This window comes from Vulpes lagopus, chromosome 23 (genome assembly GCF_018345385.1).
Source record: "Vulpes lagopus strain Blue_001 chromosome 23, ASM1834538v1, whole genome shotgun sequence".
Lineage (NCBI taxonomy): Eukaryota > Metazoa > Chordata > Mammalia > Carnivora > Canidae > Vulpes > Vulpes lagopus.
This window is the reverse complement of record NC_054846.1, coordinates 58,328,585-58,347,517: the sequence shown is the minus strand read 5'-3', so window position 1 is coordinate 58,347,517 and position 18,933 is coordinate 58,328,585.

The window sequence follows — 18,933 nt, the reverse complement described above, 5'->3', positions numbered from 1 at the left end:
CATTTCCTGCCACCTGTTACTCATAAATTCTAGAATCATTTACTGAGTGCCGAACACCGAGCCGGGTGGCAGGGATCCAACAGTGAACAAAATCAAGACCCAAGATGGAGGGGGGCCTGCCTTGTGACTTGGCGATCCAGCAGGATGCTCTGAGACCTGCTCCCCACAGTGAGGCCTGCTCCTCGGGCCTTCTGGCCGGGCCCATCATTAATTTTTCACAATTTTTTTAAATTTTTTTTTAATTTTTTTTATTTATTCATGAGACACACACAGAGAGAGATAGGCAGAGACACAGGCAGAGGGAGAAGCAGGCTCCATGCGGGGAGCCCGGGCTAAGACTCGATCCCAGGACCCCAGGATCACGCCCTCGGCCGAAGGCAGTGCTAAACCGCTGAGCCTCCAGGGCTGCCCTAATTTTTCATGAATTTTCAAGCCGGTTGTTAAACTCAGCCATTATAAAAAATTGAATTACGTAAACTAGCAACTCAATAAACTAAATCATGAACAAAGGTAATCAATGCACAAAACTCATCACGTCTTCATGACTTCACCATTACCTATGACCTTAAGCCTGCTTCCATCGACTGAGTCCGGCAATGCTACGCAAAGGTGCATTCCCGAGCATCTCTTCCCAATTCCCACTTCCGGGGCATCACACTGGTGCTTCGAAGCTGGGACTATTTATACCAAGGAACGTGGCAAATGCTGCACATCAGGGTTGGTCTGGTTTGCTCTGGGGATCACCTGCTACACACGCATCACCCCCTGGCCATTCCCTGTCACAGGGGTCACGCTACCTCTGACCCTCCTGGCTCTCAGCCAGAAGTTGGTGGGTTGGGGTTGGTGGGAGGTGGGGACCTTAGCGGGGGAACCTACAGACGTGCAGGACCCCAGGGCTCTGTCTCCACCTCCTCACAGTGAAGTGTAAGCCTGGCTGCTCCATCCCAAAGCAGCTGTTCCCACAAAGCTTTCAGGGCTTATTTCCGATCATAGGCACAGCTGGACCGCGGCTCCCACGCCGACATGTAACTAACTTTCACTTTACTCACATTCTCAGGAAAATTGACGATTTTCTGCCTTTTTATTACACTCGACGATAATTTAAAAGGCAGGTTTAGTGCATCCATAAAACCAACTTTGCAACAAGCTTGGGATGGTAGAAAAATATGTTTGGCCGGGGCCTCTGGTTGGGAGTTGCCACACCCTTGGCTCCTGGATGGCGCACCTCTGGGAGGTGCTTGATGGGCCTGGGTCCCTGTCTCAGCCCCAGTGGAGCGCCCCCTGCCTCCATCCCCGGCCACCTTCCCCACGGACCCCCCGGGGTGGGGGGCAGAGAAACTTGACCCAAGTTGTAGGGCCTACACGCACCGAGCGCTGGCTCCCTCCGCAGAGGCCCTCCAAGGGCAGTGCTGGCTTCCAAAAGGGAATTTATAGCCGGCTAATCAAAGCTTAATTACAGCAGCACAGCGGGCTCCAGCAGGAACTCAGGCCGGAATGGTTTTGCTAGGAAACTTTTTACGAGCTCAAGCAGAAGCAGCAAATTAGCAGGAATGAGAGGCAAATCGTCCTACCTTAACCGTGTCCCCGAGCTGGGAATCTGCAGTCACCCTGCAGAACAGGCTCTGGGTGGAGCTGGGAGGCAGGGTGCCGGTGTGGACGCAGCCTGGGTATGGTCCCCTAGGGTCAAGGGGCTGGACCCCTGTGACTCTGGTTCCTGCCACCTGGTCTCCTCGAGGCAATCCTCTCCGTCTCCGTGCCTGCAGCTCCCTGCACGGCTGCAGGCCCCCACGCAGCCATAGGGCCTGGGCTCTCCCCTCATTCCCAAGCATCCCCCTCACCTGTACTCTCAACCTCCTCTCTCTCCATGCTTCCAGTCAGGAAAACGCCCCCACCCTCCTCCACCCCACCCCACATTTTAAAATGCCTCTGCTCCCCTCAAGTCTCTAACCCATCATTCACCTAACTCCTCCTCTCCTGCTCAGCCCAGGACCTGCCTTCCAGTTCCCAGGAAAACCACAAGAAGTTAGGAGTGCCCCCAAATCCCCAGGCCCCTGTCTCCCCGTGCCCCCACCTTCCTGCATGCACTCACCCTGCCTCTCCTCTCCTCCCTCCCTTACCCCTCTAAGGAAAAGCTACTCAGAGCAAGTAAGAGCTGGAAGAACCTGGGTTTGAATCTTGTCGCTGCCACCGACTAAAACATACTTTCTAAGGCAAGTGAATTGGCCTCTCGGAGCCTCGGGGTCCTTGTCTAAGAAGTGGGGACAATGACGTCTGCAACACGAGCTGGGTGTGGAGCATGACGTACGTCGAGTGCTCCCAATACCACCCAACACGCCGCAACATTCGATAAATCGTAGGTGTTCACTTAACTACAAGACGGCCAGCAGACACCTACGGGGATGACGATTGCTCCTTAAAAGAGAGAGGTTGGGGTTCTCTAGAGCTTCCGGGCCCCTATGTCTGTTATTTGCAGTCAGACCCCAAAAGGTGCCGGCCCTGCGGCCAAACTGGGGAGAGGGCATCGCATCCCAAGGGAGAGACAGCGACCGCGGCACCGGAGACAAGGAACGTAGAAGACGGGGGGCCTTGGGACAAAGAACGGCGGGGACCCCAGAGCTGGCCGTGGGCAAAGCAGGCCAGGGGCCTCCTGCCGACGCTGGGTGACAGCCCGTGACTCCCAGGGTGCTGTGGTGCAGGACGGAGGCCGAGCACGGCTTATTTCACTTGTCAGCTAGGGTGGGCTTCCGGAATCAATCATTTTATGTACCAATCAGGAGGGGCCGACACCTGCCTTGTGCCGCCCTGGCCCACGTGGCTGCGTCTTTCAGCTTTATGAACTTCTCCGACAATGAATAAAACCACCCTGGCGTGCCAGGCGCCGGGATTTTCCTGTGCGCGTTCCTTATTCCTAATGTCACCAATTACAATAACCAGATAACTGTAGCGCGGGGCTGGCCAGGCACGTCGCTGAGGAGCAGGCGTGCGGACGTCGCTCTTCAAGCCGCTCGCTCGTGCTGTTGAAGCAGCAGAAGGCGGCTGGGGAGGGTGATTGCCCTTATGTTTTAAATTACCTGCAATCATTAAAATAATCTAGTTCATATTCATAACGCTGTGATTATATTTTACATACCCGGTAAACACTTTATGAGCAAAACCCCCAATTCCACAATGAAATAAAGAGGTCCGATCGGGGGGTGGGGGGGGTCAAAAAACTCCAAGAGATGCGCTGGCGCGGAATCGGCCCCACGGCCCCACGTTGCAGGTTGATCCCTCTCCGTGGAACACACTCCGCGCCTCTGCGGGGGGCGGCGGGGGTGCTTTTTGAAGGGTATTGAGCAGACAGGGAAGAGAAAGGGGAGGAGAGGGGATGACGAGCCCATCCCTGGAGCTTCCAGAACTGTCCTCAGGGCCATGGTGTCTCTGAGTCACCTCTGGTGGCAAAGGTCACCGCCCATCGTGGGGCCCATCTCGCTCCACGAACTGCTTGCTGGGACCACCCCCCCCCCACCCCGAGGAGGAACTCGTGTTACTCTCATTGGGCACTCACTACTCTTCAGAGGCACTCTGTGATTTTTCTAGGCCCATGACGTACGTAGGGCAGTCACACCCTGACCCCAGATTTGTGGAACCCCCAAATCCCACTCTTTCGTTTAGGTGCTTAGTCCAAGGTCACGTGGGAGTGAGCGGCGGGCTGTGTGACCCAGGTAGCCCCAGTGCTTTCTAGGGTGCCCTGCCGTATTGTGACAACAAGTCCCCGGCATCCCGTGGAGCATCGAGGGCACTCGATCCAAAACCAAGCATTTTGCAGAACTCCCTGACGTTAAAACATATCTATCCGATTCCTTTTTCAGGTCTTTCACAGGAGGCCTCTGCGGATGCCAGTGGGGCTTAAGCAAGCCCGATAAATGACAACCTCGTCCTCCCACCAGAATTGGACAAATGGGGGCGAAGACACAAGGGTTAGTTCTTCGAGAAGGCGGCGCAGGTCGAGGAGCTGGGTGGCCTACGGGCACGAGCCCCTGCTTCGAACCTGGGTTTTTGGGACTCCTGTCTGACCCCCGCCCTACACCCGGTCCTCTGGTCCTGTTGATTCCACCCCCCAGTACCACTGTCCTGTCCGCCGCCTCTCCCCATCCCCACGGCATCCCCCCAGCCTCCCCCCGTCCCGCCTGCCCAGGTCACCATTCTCTCTTGCCTGGACGCCCGCCTGCCATAGCCCCCCAGCCGCTCTCCGTGCTTCTGCTCCCGACACCCCCAATCCCTTCTCCTTCCTAAAGGACATTTGAAAACACAAATATGATCATGTTTTAAAGCCCTCACCATGGTTACAAGGCTTAGCAGAATCCGAGCTGTGTTCGCCCCTTTACCCTCGTCTCTGCTACCCGCCCCGTAGCCCGGGGCCACCTCCCCACACACGCTATGGAGGTTTGAGGGAAGGACAAGTCATCCTCTTTCTTTCCACATCCAGACACTGACACCTTCAGGAGAAAGGGCCGAGCTGAGCGAGCTCAGTCTCCCCAAGACGGGAGGGCCCCCTGCTCCTGTGGAGGCCAGCAGGGAGGCAGGTACAGGGGGATGGAAGGACGAGGTTGCTCCCCCCAGAGCAGACGTTTCCTCTCCACTTCCCACGGGGAGGATGGTTCTCCCTGGGACCTCGGGTTCCCGCAGCCACCAGAGTGCTTGCACCCTGATCCCCTTACCTGCCTCCTTCCCCCTCATGCTCCAGCACCCAGCTTAAGCATCTCCTGCTCCCAGGAGCCTTTCCGAATCCCCACACAAAGCCTCATCGCTCCTCGCACTCTTCTTGGAACGCGCATCTCACTTCTTATCAGACACACAACGGAGAAAGCTGTTCCTTCGCACCTGGGTCCCCTGTGAGGAGGGCGAGGCCCTTGCTTGGCTGCATCTCTGTGGCATCCCCAGGCCATGGGCTTTAGGAAGCCTTCACTCACTCAGCATCACTGGATGATGGGTGAATGAAGTCTTCCGGGGCACCATCCACGTAGGCCAGTGAGGATCGGCCAGGACACGCTGCAGTAACAACCAACCCCGGGGTGTCAGGGGCTCAACACAACAGTCTACTTCTGGCTCACGCTATAGGCTCATTACCATTCATCAGGCTCCTTGGTCTTTCACTGTGAGGCTAAGGCTGGCACAGCTGCCATTGTGGAGCATTGTGGTCACTGTGCAGAGGACAGGACAGCACGGGGAACTGCATCCTTGCTCTTCAAGCTCCTGCCTGGAGATCACAGGTCCCACATCACTCAGCTTCATGAGCCATGACAAGGTGAGTGATCACCTTTACCCTCAGAAGCTGGGCAAGTACATTCCTAACCTGTGCCCAGAACTGGAAATATTGGACGGACAACACTAATGACCATCATCTGGTCAGGCCCTGCTACCCGCTCTGGGTCTGGCCGTATGTTGGCACCGGGCATCGATTTGAGTCCCAGACAGCGCTCTCTGCAGCTGAGCTGTCCAACGTGGTGGCCACATGTGGCTTTTGAGCGCTTGAAGTGTGGCTAGGTTCAAACACTTCTTGTGACAAAGGGAATTTAAAACGTCTCATCCATAATTTTTAAATTTTGTGTAAGATTCTTTTAATGTAAACTCAATTTGCCAACATACAGTACATCGTGAGTTTCAGATGTGCTTTTCAATAACTCACTGGTTGACGTGCTCATCACATCACCCAGTCACCCCATCCCCATTCCCCCCCACGCCCACCTCCACTTCATAATTCTTCATTTTGATCCCAGGTTGATATTTGGGGATCTATCGAGTTGAATAAAAGAGATTATTAACTTTAATTGTATCTTTCTCTTTCTAACCTCTAATGCGGCTACCAGAAAATTTTAAACTACGTACATGGCTGCCATTTGTGGCTCATCTTGTATTCATTTTCTCTGGACAGCGCTGCTCCAGAACATCTGATCTCAGCTAAGACGTGGCCAAGAGCAGGCCTGAGCCTACAAATGAAGTCAAGTGGCCCAACCAAGAGACGGGAGGGAGCCAAGGCGGAGGGAGCGGGATGCTGGGGTGGCTCAGCTGCAAGGTTCCCTCTTTTACAAAACCTCAGGAGCCTTCCCTGATGAGCTTCTCCAGCCCTGGGGGGGTTACCCCATTTCCTGGGGGCACCCTTGCTGCTTAACACGGGCAAGCTGCCGGGTGCGGCACAGAGCATCACTGCCACTGTCTGGTGCCCAAGGAGCTGGCAGCCAAGAAGCCGCTCTTGCCTGCGGAGAAGTGTTAATAAATATTTACCGAGCCCTTTGACAGTGCCGAGGGAGAATACAAATCAGCCCCAGCAGGCGCTGAGATGAGCCTCCCCCAGGGCTGGCAGCCACAGGCTCCCGCAGCCTGCTGACCTCCGCCTGCTGGCACCTACCCCTGAGCGCCCCGCCAGCCCCGCTTACAGAGGCCGGGAAATAAGACAATCTCTCACTATTGATTTTGTGCCTCTCCCTGCGACCGCCGCCCTGGATAACTCACATCGTATGGATTTTTCTATAAACCCCCCAATTAATATCTGCAGCGGGAGGGAATATACTGCCGCTGGATGTGGTCACACCTACTGGCCCTGCTGGGCTGGGGGTTAGAGGACACACGGGCCCGTGGCTGCCCCTCCTGGACCCCGGTCCACGACCTACCTGACCCCTGCTTTGGAGCAGTTGGCAGGCGCAGGACCTGGAGGCTAACCCACTGGCCTAGCCACCCAGCCATCAGGGACTCCCAGGCCTCTGTGTTAGGACGAGGTTGTGGGTGCAGGAGGGCCGCCTTGGGACCCTGTACTCATTAAGAAGAGGCTCCCCAGGAATGGCAGGGAAACAGTAATGGCTTTGCATCCACTGAGCTTGGCGGAGGGAGCGAGTCCCTGCTCCACCACCAACCTTCTGTGTGACCTTGGAAAGCTCCTTAACCTCTCTGCGCCTCTGTTTCCCAAGCAGTTAAGTGAGGATAATAATGAACATTATAGGGTTGTCGCAGGGATTATTATTTATTTACTTACCCAAGAGACGCAAAACAACATCATCTCCGCTTTGGGTAAGAGCTATGAAGGAAAAAAGCGGGGTGATGATCCAAAGAATAACTTGGGGTTATTCTTTGGCTTGGGCTAAGATCATCAGGGAGGGGATGAGGGCCATATGAGCTTAGACTTGAAAGGTGAGAAGGAGCCATGCAAAGAGCTGGAGAAGAACTTTCCAGGCCCAAGGATCAGCAGGTGCAAAACCCCAGAAGAGGGAATAATAAAGGAGATGTGGTCACGTGTGCAGCACATTTCCCTGCAGGGAGCCGGGGCCCAAGGATGTGAAGTGGCCTCTCTGCTTCAAGGGATGAGGGCTGCGGACAGTGGAGAGAGGCCATCCCTTGGGCTCCTGTCTCCTGGGTTCAGCCCCAGACCTGCTGGGGGCCCCTCTCTGCTGCTTGGGGGGGCACAGAGAGGCAGGACCCAGCCCTGGGGAGCTGGAGAGGAGCAGGGGGGACAGAGGGTGAGGTGAAGTGAGAGGAGAGAGGCCCTGGCCATGCCAGGATGCGTGGCCAGCCCGCCAGCCAAGCACTCCCAGGACCGACAGCGGAGCAGGGAGCAGACACATTAATGAAAAATTAGTAAACTCCCCCAGCTCAAGCCAAGCAAACGTTTGCTGCAGACACGTCTAATCCAATTGTCCTTAATAAAACTGCTAATTGGGTTTGGGAGTCTCCGCGGGGCCTGGCCGAGCCCGCGGGCTGCTCAATGCTCCCCCAGTTTTCTCCCCACACCCTGTCCTTGCTCTGCTTCCATGAACTCACCCAACCTGATGCTTTGGGAGAAGAGGAGGACCAAAGGCATCCCCCCCTGCCCCCCGCAGGTGCACAGTGTGCCCCAAGAACAGGAAGCAGTTGAGGATTCAGGCTCCAGGGCCAGCCCGCCGGGGTTCCCATCTCAGCCCCCCACGACCCTACACTACGTTCTTAACCTCTTGGGTCTCAGTTCCCTCATCTGTGAGGTGGTCGATGATCACAGCGCTCTAAGACCACCGCTGTGGGTGCTCGCTCAGCGGCCCTGAGTGCCTACTCTCCGGCCCATGCTGCTGGCCCTCGGGCTTCAGTGTTCCTTCGAGCACTTGTAGGCCTGCTCCGCTGGGTCTGGTCACCCTGCTGGGTCACACCCCATGGACCTGCAGAGCCTGAGTCTCAGCCTTGGGTTGGAGGCAGGGGGGCGGGGGGGGGTTGGGACGGGATCCAGCCCAGGCGCCAACTAAGCACTTTCTGCCCATTGACACACTCAAGGAAAGGGAGGCTCAGAGGGACTAAGTGGCTTTCCTGCCATCACACAGCTCATCCGCTGAAAGACTAGGAGGTTGTGGACAGAGACAGGGAAGAGCACTGAAGACTTTGAGCAAGGCTTTGAGCAAGGGGAGGGTCCAGGGTGCAGCAGCATCTGTGGCTGAGAGGCCAGGGCCTGGACAGCCTGCCCGTGTGGCCGCTGAGCCCCCAGGATGGCAGCAGGACTCACCGGAGAGGAGGACGAGGGTCGGACGCCGAAGCCCTCAGGAGACCTCCCCGCCACCCGTTTCTTCCTGCCTCCCTCGCTTCCTTTCCTCCATTCCTTCTTTCTTCCCATAACCCGATATTTACAGAACACAGGGGTCCCAGCTGAGAACTAGGTAAATCGGCCCCTCCCCTTGAGGCACTTACCTTTTGGTGGAGGGAGAGATAATTTTAAGAAGCAATTAAATAAAAACAATTCCAAGGAGTGATAAGTCCCTCAATGAGTGATAAGTCCCTGCAGAAAACAAGGAAGGGATAGGACTGAGGGTCCTGGGGAATGTCTCCCTGCACAGCGATGGGAAAGAGCCAGCCATGGAAGGGTCTAGAGGAAGAGCGTTCCGGGCAGGGGGTTCAGGCAGGACGTCGTGCCCGAGTGAGAAGGAAGGAGGGGACTTGGGAGGTGGCCCAGGCTAGAGCGTGAAGGCCCTAGATGGGCTGGAATCCATTCTAGTGACAATGGGAATCCACTGGAAGCTTTTAATCAGGAGAAAGTATGTATATATCTTGATTCATATTTAAAGAAATGCACTCCAACTGCTGTGTGGACGATGGACTCTGGGGGGGCAAGAAGAGGACATGGGAGGGGACAGGGGAGGTGCTGGTCCATGGGGTGAGGGGATGCCGTGGCCTACAAAAGGGACAGGAGATGGCAGGGAAAGTCGGGGAGGCATGTGAGCAAAGGGGGGTCACCATGAAGGTGGCTGCTCTAGTACCTCCGTGTGAGCTGTGCTTGTATCCATCCCTTGGTCATTCCGAGTTACGTGTGCTGAGTACCTGTGACAGAGCCGCTGCCCTGGGGGCCGGGGGTACAGCAACCAACAAAAGGGACAGAACTCCTGCCCTTGCGTGGACTCCATTCTAGAGGGAGGGAGAGACAGTCCGCTCCTCCAGATATATAGGGTGTTCAGGTAGTGGCAGGCGCTGGGCAGGACAGGGAAAGTGCACAGGGAGAGGGCGGTGTTTGGGATCAGGTGTCTGGGAGAGCCTCGCAGGGACGGTGACACGGGGTGAAGGGCTGCATCCGCTGGAGGAGGCCTGGGGAAGGACATTGTAGGCAGAGGGAACGGCCAGTGCAAAGGCCCTGAGGTGGGAGTGGACTTGGTGTGTCTGAAGACTTGGGAGGCCAGGATGGCTGGCTCGGAGAGACCAGGGGTAGGAGGATAAATGAGGTCACAGAAGTGACGGTTCTCTCGGGATTCCCTCTACTACACTACAAGGTACCTGCTGTTGGCCCTGCTACGCAGATGAGGCCCGGGAGGGATTGGCGATTGAAGCGCTGGGCCCGTGAGCAGGCGGCAAGGTGCCAAGTCATACCTGGGGAGGGACAAGATGAGGATGACCCTGGCCAGCCACCTGCTGATACTTGAGTATTGGCCCCATTTGCAAGATAAGGAGACTGAGGCAGAGAGCGGCTCGGGTGCCCCAGGCTTTGCTGTGGGAGCATGGGAGCCGCCACAGGGGTGGACCCTAGAGCTCGGGTGGGGGCCGCAGTCCACCCCGGACAGAACAAGGCACACGCTCCAGCCTGTTGGGATCCAGCCTGGGACCCCAGCATCGGTCCGTCTGTCTGTCCATCCTGCCTCTCGTCCAACGCGTCTTGCCGGCTCCGGATGCCCGTAGGGGCCCCCCCCCCCCCCCGCTCCCGGCAGCCAGGGCTGCCATCCGACGCAGGGCCTGGCACGAAGGGCTGACCCCTCGGGTCCCCTCCGGTCACAGTCCCCGCCCCAGAGCCAGCCAGGCGCCCCACCCACCCACCCCACCCGCCGCCGCCCTTCGGAATGACACATCCCCGGACCTCATGTCACTTCCCGGCCCGGACCCCATTACGAGGTGTGATTGCTGAGGGAAGACAGGCCACGGATCCATCCGAGCCCCGCCGGCGCGGCGGGCACTGCGGGCGCGTCGCATTAGCCATAGGCCTTGACGGACAGTAATGGATTTCATAGGGACGCCGAGCCGGCGGCAGGTAATTCCGTGATAACAGCTTATCAGGCGCTGACGGGAGGTAATGGGTAATCACCAGGCAGAAAGCGAGCCCGTCAGGGAACCCTGGCCTGCGCCCCGCCCGGCCCCACTTTTGTTGTGCCAACTGCCACCTTCCGGGCTCGCAGGCCACCTCCCCCGAAGGACAGTGGAGCGCCAGTCAGCTGGGGCCCGGCCGGGCTCCTCGGGGCTGCGTGAAGAGGACAGGCTAGGCTAGTGGGTGACAGCCCCCCACTCCCAGCAAGCCCCCCCCACCTTTCTGCGCAGGGGGACTGGAAGCAAACTTGGGAGAAGGACAACTGGGGGCTTCACCGTGCCCCCCCGATTGCAGCCCTCCTGCCACCCAGAGCCCTGAGTGCTAGTTTGGGATACGGGAGGGGAATGAGCCTGAGCCGGAGGCAGGCAGGACCAAAATAGGGGGCTCCCAGCTGCCAGCTGAGCGGGGAGAGGGTAACAGCAAGGCAGGGGGTGTAGCCTCCCCCGGGGCGGTGGGGAGTCAGAAGGGCCGGGGTGCCCCTTAGTGCCTGAGGCTCAGCTGGACCAAACAGGGTCTTGAGCACACGGGGAGCCGGGTCCCGGGACAACGGAGCACAGCGCAGTGGCGGGGGGTGCTGAGCTGTGGGCTCCCCGTGACGCTGCCCACGGTTGGCACGTTCAGAAATGAGCAGATGCCACAGATCGGGCCTCGTGCCCCCGCGCCCTCCCCCAGGGGCCCACCGCCCCTCCCCCCGGGGTCCCAGAGCCTGGGGAGACGACAGAGGTCCGTGAGAGGTCAGCACGTGAAGGAAGGGAATTGGGGCCGAACCTGAGGACCCACCATTGGCCAGAACCGGCCTTCCTCTTTGCAGAGCCAAGACTCCATTCATTCGTTCATTCATTCATTCATTCCTCGTTGATGCAGGGAGGACTCGGGCCCTGAAAAGTCAGACCAAGTCCAAGGGGAGCTGCAGAGGTGGGGACAGGCGGCCTCCTGGCACGGGGGGGGGGGGGGGGGGGCTCGGGGAGGGGAGGGCCTAGCTGAGTCTGAATGAGCTCTCCCCCACCTCCCCGGGGGTTGAGTGGTTGGGGGCAGCATTCCAGGCAGAGGAAGGGCCATCTTGAGGCTGCAGCCGGGCCATCTTTAAAAAATGTTAAGCATCGTGCACCTGCCTGAAGCCTGCAGGGCTTTCCCAGCTCTTTGGATCCCAGACCAGGAGGGCCCCCGCCTCCGGCCCCCACCTCGCTACTGGAATCACTCCCCATCCGCAGAGGCCTCTTTTCAGGCACACAGGGCCTGCGCCCCCTCCCTTAGGGCCTGGGTGCTGGGTGCTCCCTCTGCTTGGAGTACCACCGACATCCACACGCACACACGCTCACATTCACCCCCTCACCTGGCTGACTCCCCATTGCCCTTCAAGCCTCAGCTCAAATGCCATTTCCTCGGGAGCCTCCCCTCACCCCCGCCAACCACATCCAGCCCCGACACATCTCAGAGTCGATGACTAAATACCCGTCAGTGTGATCCTTTGGCCGCTTGCCCACCCCCGGACTAACACACTCCGGGGGCAGGGCCTTCCTTCTTTCGTGCCCAGAACAGTGCCCGGCAAACAGTAGGTGCACAGGGCTCTTTTGGCAGATTCAGGGATGGGTGGAGGGGCACGCTAGGCGCAGGTGAAGGCAGGAGGCAGGGGGCGGAGGGGGGTCCTCCTGCAGCTGGAGCTGCTCGTGCCCCAGAGAAGGATGTCACCGCCACCCTTCCTCGGGGGGAGGCACAGTGGGTTCATGCCTGTCCTTTGACCCCTGAGGGCTAGGACACTCAGGCAGGGACTAGCCAGGCAGCTGAGGTAGAGAAGCCCCCACCCCACCCCGGCCGCCCCAATCTTTTTTTTTAATAAATTAATTTTTTATTGGTGTTCAATTTACCAACATACAGAATAACACCCAGTGCTCATCCCGTCAAGTGTCCCCCTCAGTGCCCGTCACCCACTCACCCCCACCCCCTGCCCTCCTCCCCTTCCATCACCCCTAGTTCGTTTCCCAGAGTTAGGAGTCTTTATGTTCTGTCTCCCTTTCTGATATTTCCCGCCGCCCCAATCTGTCCCCACCCCTGCCGGGCTGAGCACCGTGATAATTAAACTGGGTTTGCTCAGCCAGGCCCTGGAGGGGCCGGCTCCTAACACTCCAGATGGGCTTTATTTGTCAATTTGAAAACTAATCTCTGACTATTTAAACAGCAGCTTATCCGGGCCCACACCAGGATTAGCATTTGGCACCCTGGCTGTAGAGTGTGGGCAGCACTCCCCAGGTGTGAGGGGAGGATGTAGGGTGAATTTCCATCCAGAAAGAAGAAGAGCCCAGAGCGCTCCTACCCTCCCCGCAGCCCAGGCCTGGCCGGCAGTTTGCTCCGTGGAGCCCACCCCTTGCCCCCCCAGCTCCCTCCCACCCCCACCCCCGTCCCTTCTGTCTCAGGACCGCACCCCGCACCCCAGATCCCAGTGAGACCGTGTTCGCCTCCACCCTCAGTGGAGGAGGCAGGGAGGGCGGGGTAGGTGCCACCTCGACTCACACCGTTAAGACCCCAGCCTTGTTCTGGGGAAGTCTGGAAAACCATGGTCTGGGGTGTCTGGGGAGCCCCAGATGTCCCTTGACTGTTCCTTGCGATCTGTCATCCTCAACTCTCAGCCCCCCAGGAGAGGGTTCCTTAGGTCAGATCACTTGGAAACAGGCGGACATTGTGCAAAATGGTGAGCTGGCCTTGCCTAGTCCAGCTCCCTGCTGGGTGTCAGTGGGCCGTCCTTCCCACCCTCCACCTCTGGAATCTATTAGAAATGTTATAGAGTCTCCGCCATGTGCCAGGCTCTGAACTAGGCCCTGAGAATCCACATGGTCCCTGCCCCTTTGGGGGCCTCGGTCTTGCAGGGCAAGTAGGCATCTACAGATACGCCTGTGGTTCCGGGCCTGGCACGGACGGACAGGGCAGGCTGCTTTGTGAGCCTGCGGCGGGCCCTGGGTGACCTCGATGGGCCAAGCCCACCGGTCAGGGGGAGCCTCATCCTGACCCCTCTGTCTCCAGCCCCTCCCGGAAATCTTCTCTGCTTGCCTCTCAAAGGCACTCCCACCTGACATCCCCTCTCTGGCCAACCCCCTCTCTGTGCACGTGCCCCTGTAGTAGGTCAAGTGGTGGCCTCCAAAAAGATGTGTCCACACTCCAGAAGCCATGGATGTGAACCTATTTGGAAACAGGATCTCCGCAAATGAAGGTAAGTTAAGGATCTCGAGATGAGACAGACAATCCTGGAGTGTGCAGTGGGCCCTAAATCCAGTGAGTGCCCTGGGGAGAGATGGAAGTGGGGGCCCAGGGCGGGAAGAGGGCAGGCTGTATGAAGACGGAGGTGGCGCCGGAATCATTCAGCCCCAAGACAAGGAACACCTGAGCCACCAGAGGCCCAAGAAGGCCCACAACAATTCTCCTGGAACCCTCTGGAAGGAGCACAGCCCAGCAGACACCCTGACCTCAGACTCGTGCCTGTGAGAGGATGTTTCCGCTGTCCTAAGGCACCCAGGAAGGTAACACAGGCCCCCACTAGGCCCGCCCTCCAGCGCTGGTGGCCCCAAGGCTCAGAACTGGGACCTTTCCTCTCCTGTCTCCACCCTGCCTCCCTCGGCAACCTCACCCAAGGACATGGCCCTAGAGGCCTTCTGTGAACCAGGAACCCCCAAATGTTCACATCTGGAGCTCATCTCATCCTGGAACATCAAACTCATAGATGCAACTGCTTACTGGACCTCCCCGTTGACCCGAGAGGCATTCCAATTTTTTTTAAGATTTTATTTTATGTATTAGAGAGAGAGAGAGAGAGAGAGAGCATGTGTCAGAGAGAGAGTACTAGTGGGGGGAGCAGCGGAGGGAGATGGAGAAGCAGACTCTCTGCTGAGCTCAGAGCCCCATGTAGGGCCCGATCCCAGGACCCCAGGATCATGACCCGAACCAGAGGCAGACACTTGACCGACTGAGCCACCCAGGCGCCCCAGCATTCCTCATTTTATCTAACCTCACTGCAATTCTCAGGCTTCCCTGAAAACCCATCTCCCCAAGTCTTCTGCATCTCATTGGCGTTACCCAGCCGCTCGGGCCCAAACCGTATCACACCCCACATCCAGCTTGTTGGCAAATCCTGCTGGCCTCTACCTTGAAACCATATCCAGAATCCAACCCCTGCCTCCACCGACACGGCTGTCATCCGGGCCCAGGGGCCGTCCTAGCTGCCCAGCCCACCAGTGTGACCCCGGCCAGTCTCCTGCCCCCATGCTCTGCTGCACACAACCCGTCACCCCCACAGCAGCCGGAGGGAGCCTGCAACGATGGACATCAGATTACATCACCCCCTGCTTAACCCTCCATGGCTTCTTATTACAAAACTGAATATAATCCCAAATCCCTCCTGGGACCTCCAAGGCCATCCCTGTCCTGCACCCTTGTCTACACCTATGACCTCACCTCCCTTGCTGCTCTCCACCCACCCTGGCTCCTCCAGGCTCCAAGCCCTCCAGCCAGCCTCCCCACCCCCACGCTGGCCACTCCCTTGCCTGGAACACTCCAGCCTTAGATTTCTCAACGGCTCAGTCTTCATTTTCCTCGACTTTGGGCCCAGATGTAACCTCACAGGGTCATTTTTCTGACCGTACGATCTGAAATTTCTCACCTGCTTCCCCAGGCATTTATCACCCTATATCTTGTTTCATTTTCTTTCCTAGCTTGTGTGTGTCTGTGTGTGTCTGTGTGTGTGTGTGTGTGTGTGTGTGTGTTCTCACCCAACTCTAATTGGTCTCATTCACCACTGGCCTCCAGAGAAGTGGCTGGCATCTATTAGGGGCTCAATAAATATTTATCGAACCACACAGGCAGACAAGAAAAGGTTTCCCTGGACAAGTGATGTTTAAACTGAAGCCTGAAAAAATGAGAAAAGAATAGCAAAGCAAAGAGGGGGAGGGTAGACAGAGCTTTCTTTCCATGCAGATGGCACAGCATGTGCAAAGGCCCTGATACAAAAATCTGATGGCACATTCCGGAAACTGAGCAGGCCAGCGTGGCTGGACTATGGTGAGGCAAACAGGAAAATGTGGGGTCCACAGCCGCCCCCACCCTCCATAATCGGGCCTCGGCCTTGTGGCCCTCCAGCCTTCCGTGCTGACCAGTGGAGGCCTCGGGAGACCGCCCTACAACCTCCTCCCTGCTGAGGCAACTCAGATGGTAGAAGGCCCACCGGACTGCAGTCCGGAGACCTTACTCCCTTTGCATGTGACCTTGCCTCCCTGGACCTCAGGTCCCCCGTGTAGGCGCTCCAGCCAAGACAGGCAAGCTCCACGCTCTTTCTGGAGAGGAGAGAGGCGCTACCGTTACCCAGGCCTGAATATCTAGGCTGCATCTCTGCAAACCCACCATCGCCGGGGCTCTTGTGTTGCACATGACAGAGACCCCGACTGAAACCAGCTTAAATGTAGAGGGAATCATCAGTTCTTGCGGCTGAGGAGAGGGGTGAATCCATTAAGCCCCACTGCCCCCCCTCCCCGGGTGGGAGCAAAGCCTTCCCCGGTCAGCACTGATGCCGCTCCAGTGCTCCAGTCGGTGCTGGTCATCCCCTGGCTGCCTCAGGCTGAAGACGTGCAAGGTCTGCAGCCTCATGCCTCAGCTCCCCAGCTAGTACTTTCCGGCTGCACTTCCTTTTACCTGGGAGGCTGTGGGGCTTGGAGCCACTGTGGCCATCTGGGAACCACGAGAGGGCTGGGGGGATGGGCTGCTAGGGAGAAAGTAGAGCAAGAGAGTGAGAGAGAGAGAGAGAGAGGTGTACAGAAGGCAGTAGAGGGGAGGGCCACAGGAGGGGAGGGAAGGGGAGGGGAGGGAGGGAAGGAGAGAACCTGGGCCATTGTCTGGGACCAGGATCAAGTCAGACCTGCAGCTTTATGGGAGGCTGTCAGGAGGCACAGGCTCAGACGGCCACACAATCCTCTCCTGGAGGCCACTCTCAGAGGTCTGGAGGCTGGGGAGAGTCTGCTGGTCGCTGGGTGTTCTGAAGTGAGGGCATAACAGGGAAAGGAGAAGCAAGTGAAGGAAGATGGAGAGATGTAGGGGTGCGGGCTTTGGAGGTGGACGGACTCACTCCCTGTGGTAGATTTGGGTGGCAGCAAATTCTTTGGCATGCTTCCCATGGCAGGTGTCCAGGTCCCCTCCTCCACACCTGGGTGAGCTGGGATGGGTCTGCCTAATGGAGCCCACTAGAAGGTTTCAGACCCAGGCCTTGGGCAGCTTCCACTTCCTGCCTCCTGGAACACTCATTCCTGAGCCCCGAGCTGCCACGTGAGGAGTGCACCTGCCCGCCGTGGAGACACCACACGGGGAGACCCAAGGGGGCCCAGCAGAGCCCACCTACGTACCTGACAGATGAGAGAAACCACTGTGAACCTTCCAGTCTGGCCCAGCAACCATTTGAGTACCATCAAGGGACCCCAGGCAATGCCACGTGGCACGGAGGAATCACCGACCTGAGACCCGGCTGAGCGCCTCAGCCGCAAAAACGCTCAGATACAAACACACACACACACACACACACACACACACACACACAAACGCGTGGCTCTTTTGAGGCCACCAGCTTTGTGAGAATCTTTCACCCAGAAATAAGTAACCAGCTCTGCCCTCCTCCCCCCACCCACCCCGTTTTGTGACCTTAGGTAAGTGAGGGGCATGCGTACAATAAGGATAATCAGAACCGAATCATAGGTTTGTGAAGATAATGAAAGAAGTGATAAAGGTAAAGCAGTTAGCATGATGTCTGATGCAGAATTAGCACTTGGCAAATTGCACCTATATTTTTAAAAATAATATTATTATTAGAGGGTGCAGGGATAAAGCTGCCAGCGGGAACAGAGTAAGTCTGAACTTATTCGGCGGTCTCATTCTATGGTGTCATTGCTGGGTGCATGAGAGCACGGGTCCTGGAAGCAAACCACCTGGCTCTGTATCCTCGTCTTGGTGCCTCTTAGCTGCGTGACCTTGAGCGGGTTCTCCACCTCTCTGGGCTTCGGGCTCTGTCGTGATAAATAGGGATCACTGTGTCTAGCTCACGGGGTGGCTGGGAGGGTAAAATGATTTATTACCTGTAGACACTTAGAACAGTGCCTGGCACTAGAAAGGGCTGTATAAATGTCAACTGTTATTATTTTTAATTATGTTAATGAGCTGAGTCAAAGATGGTTTGGGACTCCCAGACTAGAAGACAGAAAAAAATAATCACCATGAGAAAAGCAAAAGGATCTCCTGCTCAAAAATCTGCTAATTCCATGGCCCTGAGTGGATGTTCCAAGAGACTGTCCCACCCAGTGATGGGAACCTCCCTGGGCCCCTGGGTGCAGACCCCCAGAGTCTCTACATAGCGGCAGGAGCACAAGATCTTCCCTTTCAAATAAACCAAGACCAAGGTCTGGAGGAGCCCTGCTGGGCTCTTAAAGATGGCAGTGGCTTTCCCCCACTCTCATCGGTGGACACGTCATCCCATTAGAAAATCAACAAGGAAACGGTGGGTTTGAATGACACATGGGACCAGATGGACATAACAGACATACTCAGAACATTCCATCCCAAAACAAGGGAATGCTCATTCTTTCCAAGCGTGCATGGAACATGCTCCACGATAGCTCACATGTTGAGCCACAGAACAAGTCTCAGTAAATTCAAGAAGCTTGAAATCACGTTGCCCATCTTTTCTGCCCACAGCCATGTTAAACGAGGAATCCATCACCAGGGAAGACATGGAAAGGGCACCTTTACACGGAGGCTAAATAACATGCTACTAAACAGTGAATGAGCCAACCCAAAAGTCAAAGAGGAAATCAGGAAATAAAATACCTGGAGACAAACAAAAATGAAAACACAGAGGTCCGAAATCTTTGGGATGCAGCAAAAGCTGTCCTAAGAGGGAAGATCATAGTAATACAGAACTGTCTTTAGAAACAACAACAACAAAAAATCTGAAACAATGTAACCTCACACATAAAGAAGCTGGTAAAAAAAAAAAAAGAAAAAAAGAAAAAAAGAAAAACCGAAGCCCAAAACCAGTAGAAGGAAGGAAACAGTGATAATCAGAGCAGAGATCAATGAGATAGAGACTGAAAAGACAATAGGACAGATCAATGAAACCAGGAGCTGGTTCTTTGAAAAGAGAAACAGAATGATAAATCCCTAGCTAGACTCATCCATTGAGAGAAAGAGAGAGAGAGAGAGAGAGAGAGAGGTCAAATAAATAAAATGAGAAATGGAGGAGAAATACAAAGGATTATAAGGATTATAAGAGAAAATAGTGAAAAATCACATGCCAACAAATTGGACAATCTGTAAGAAGTAGCTTTTTAAAAAGAAAGAAAAACCATGGCAGCAGCTGACAC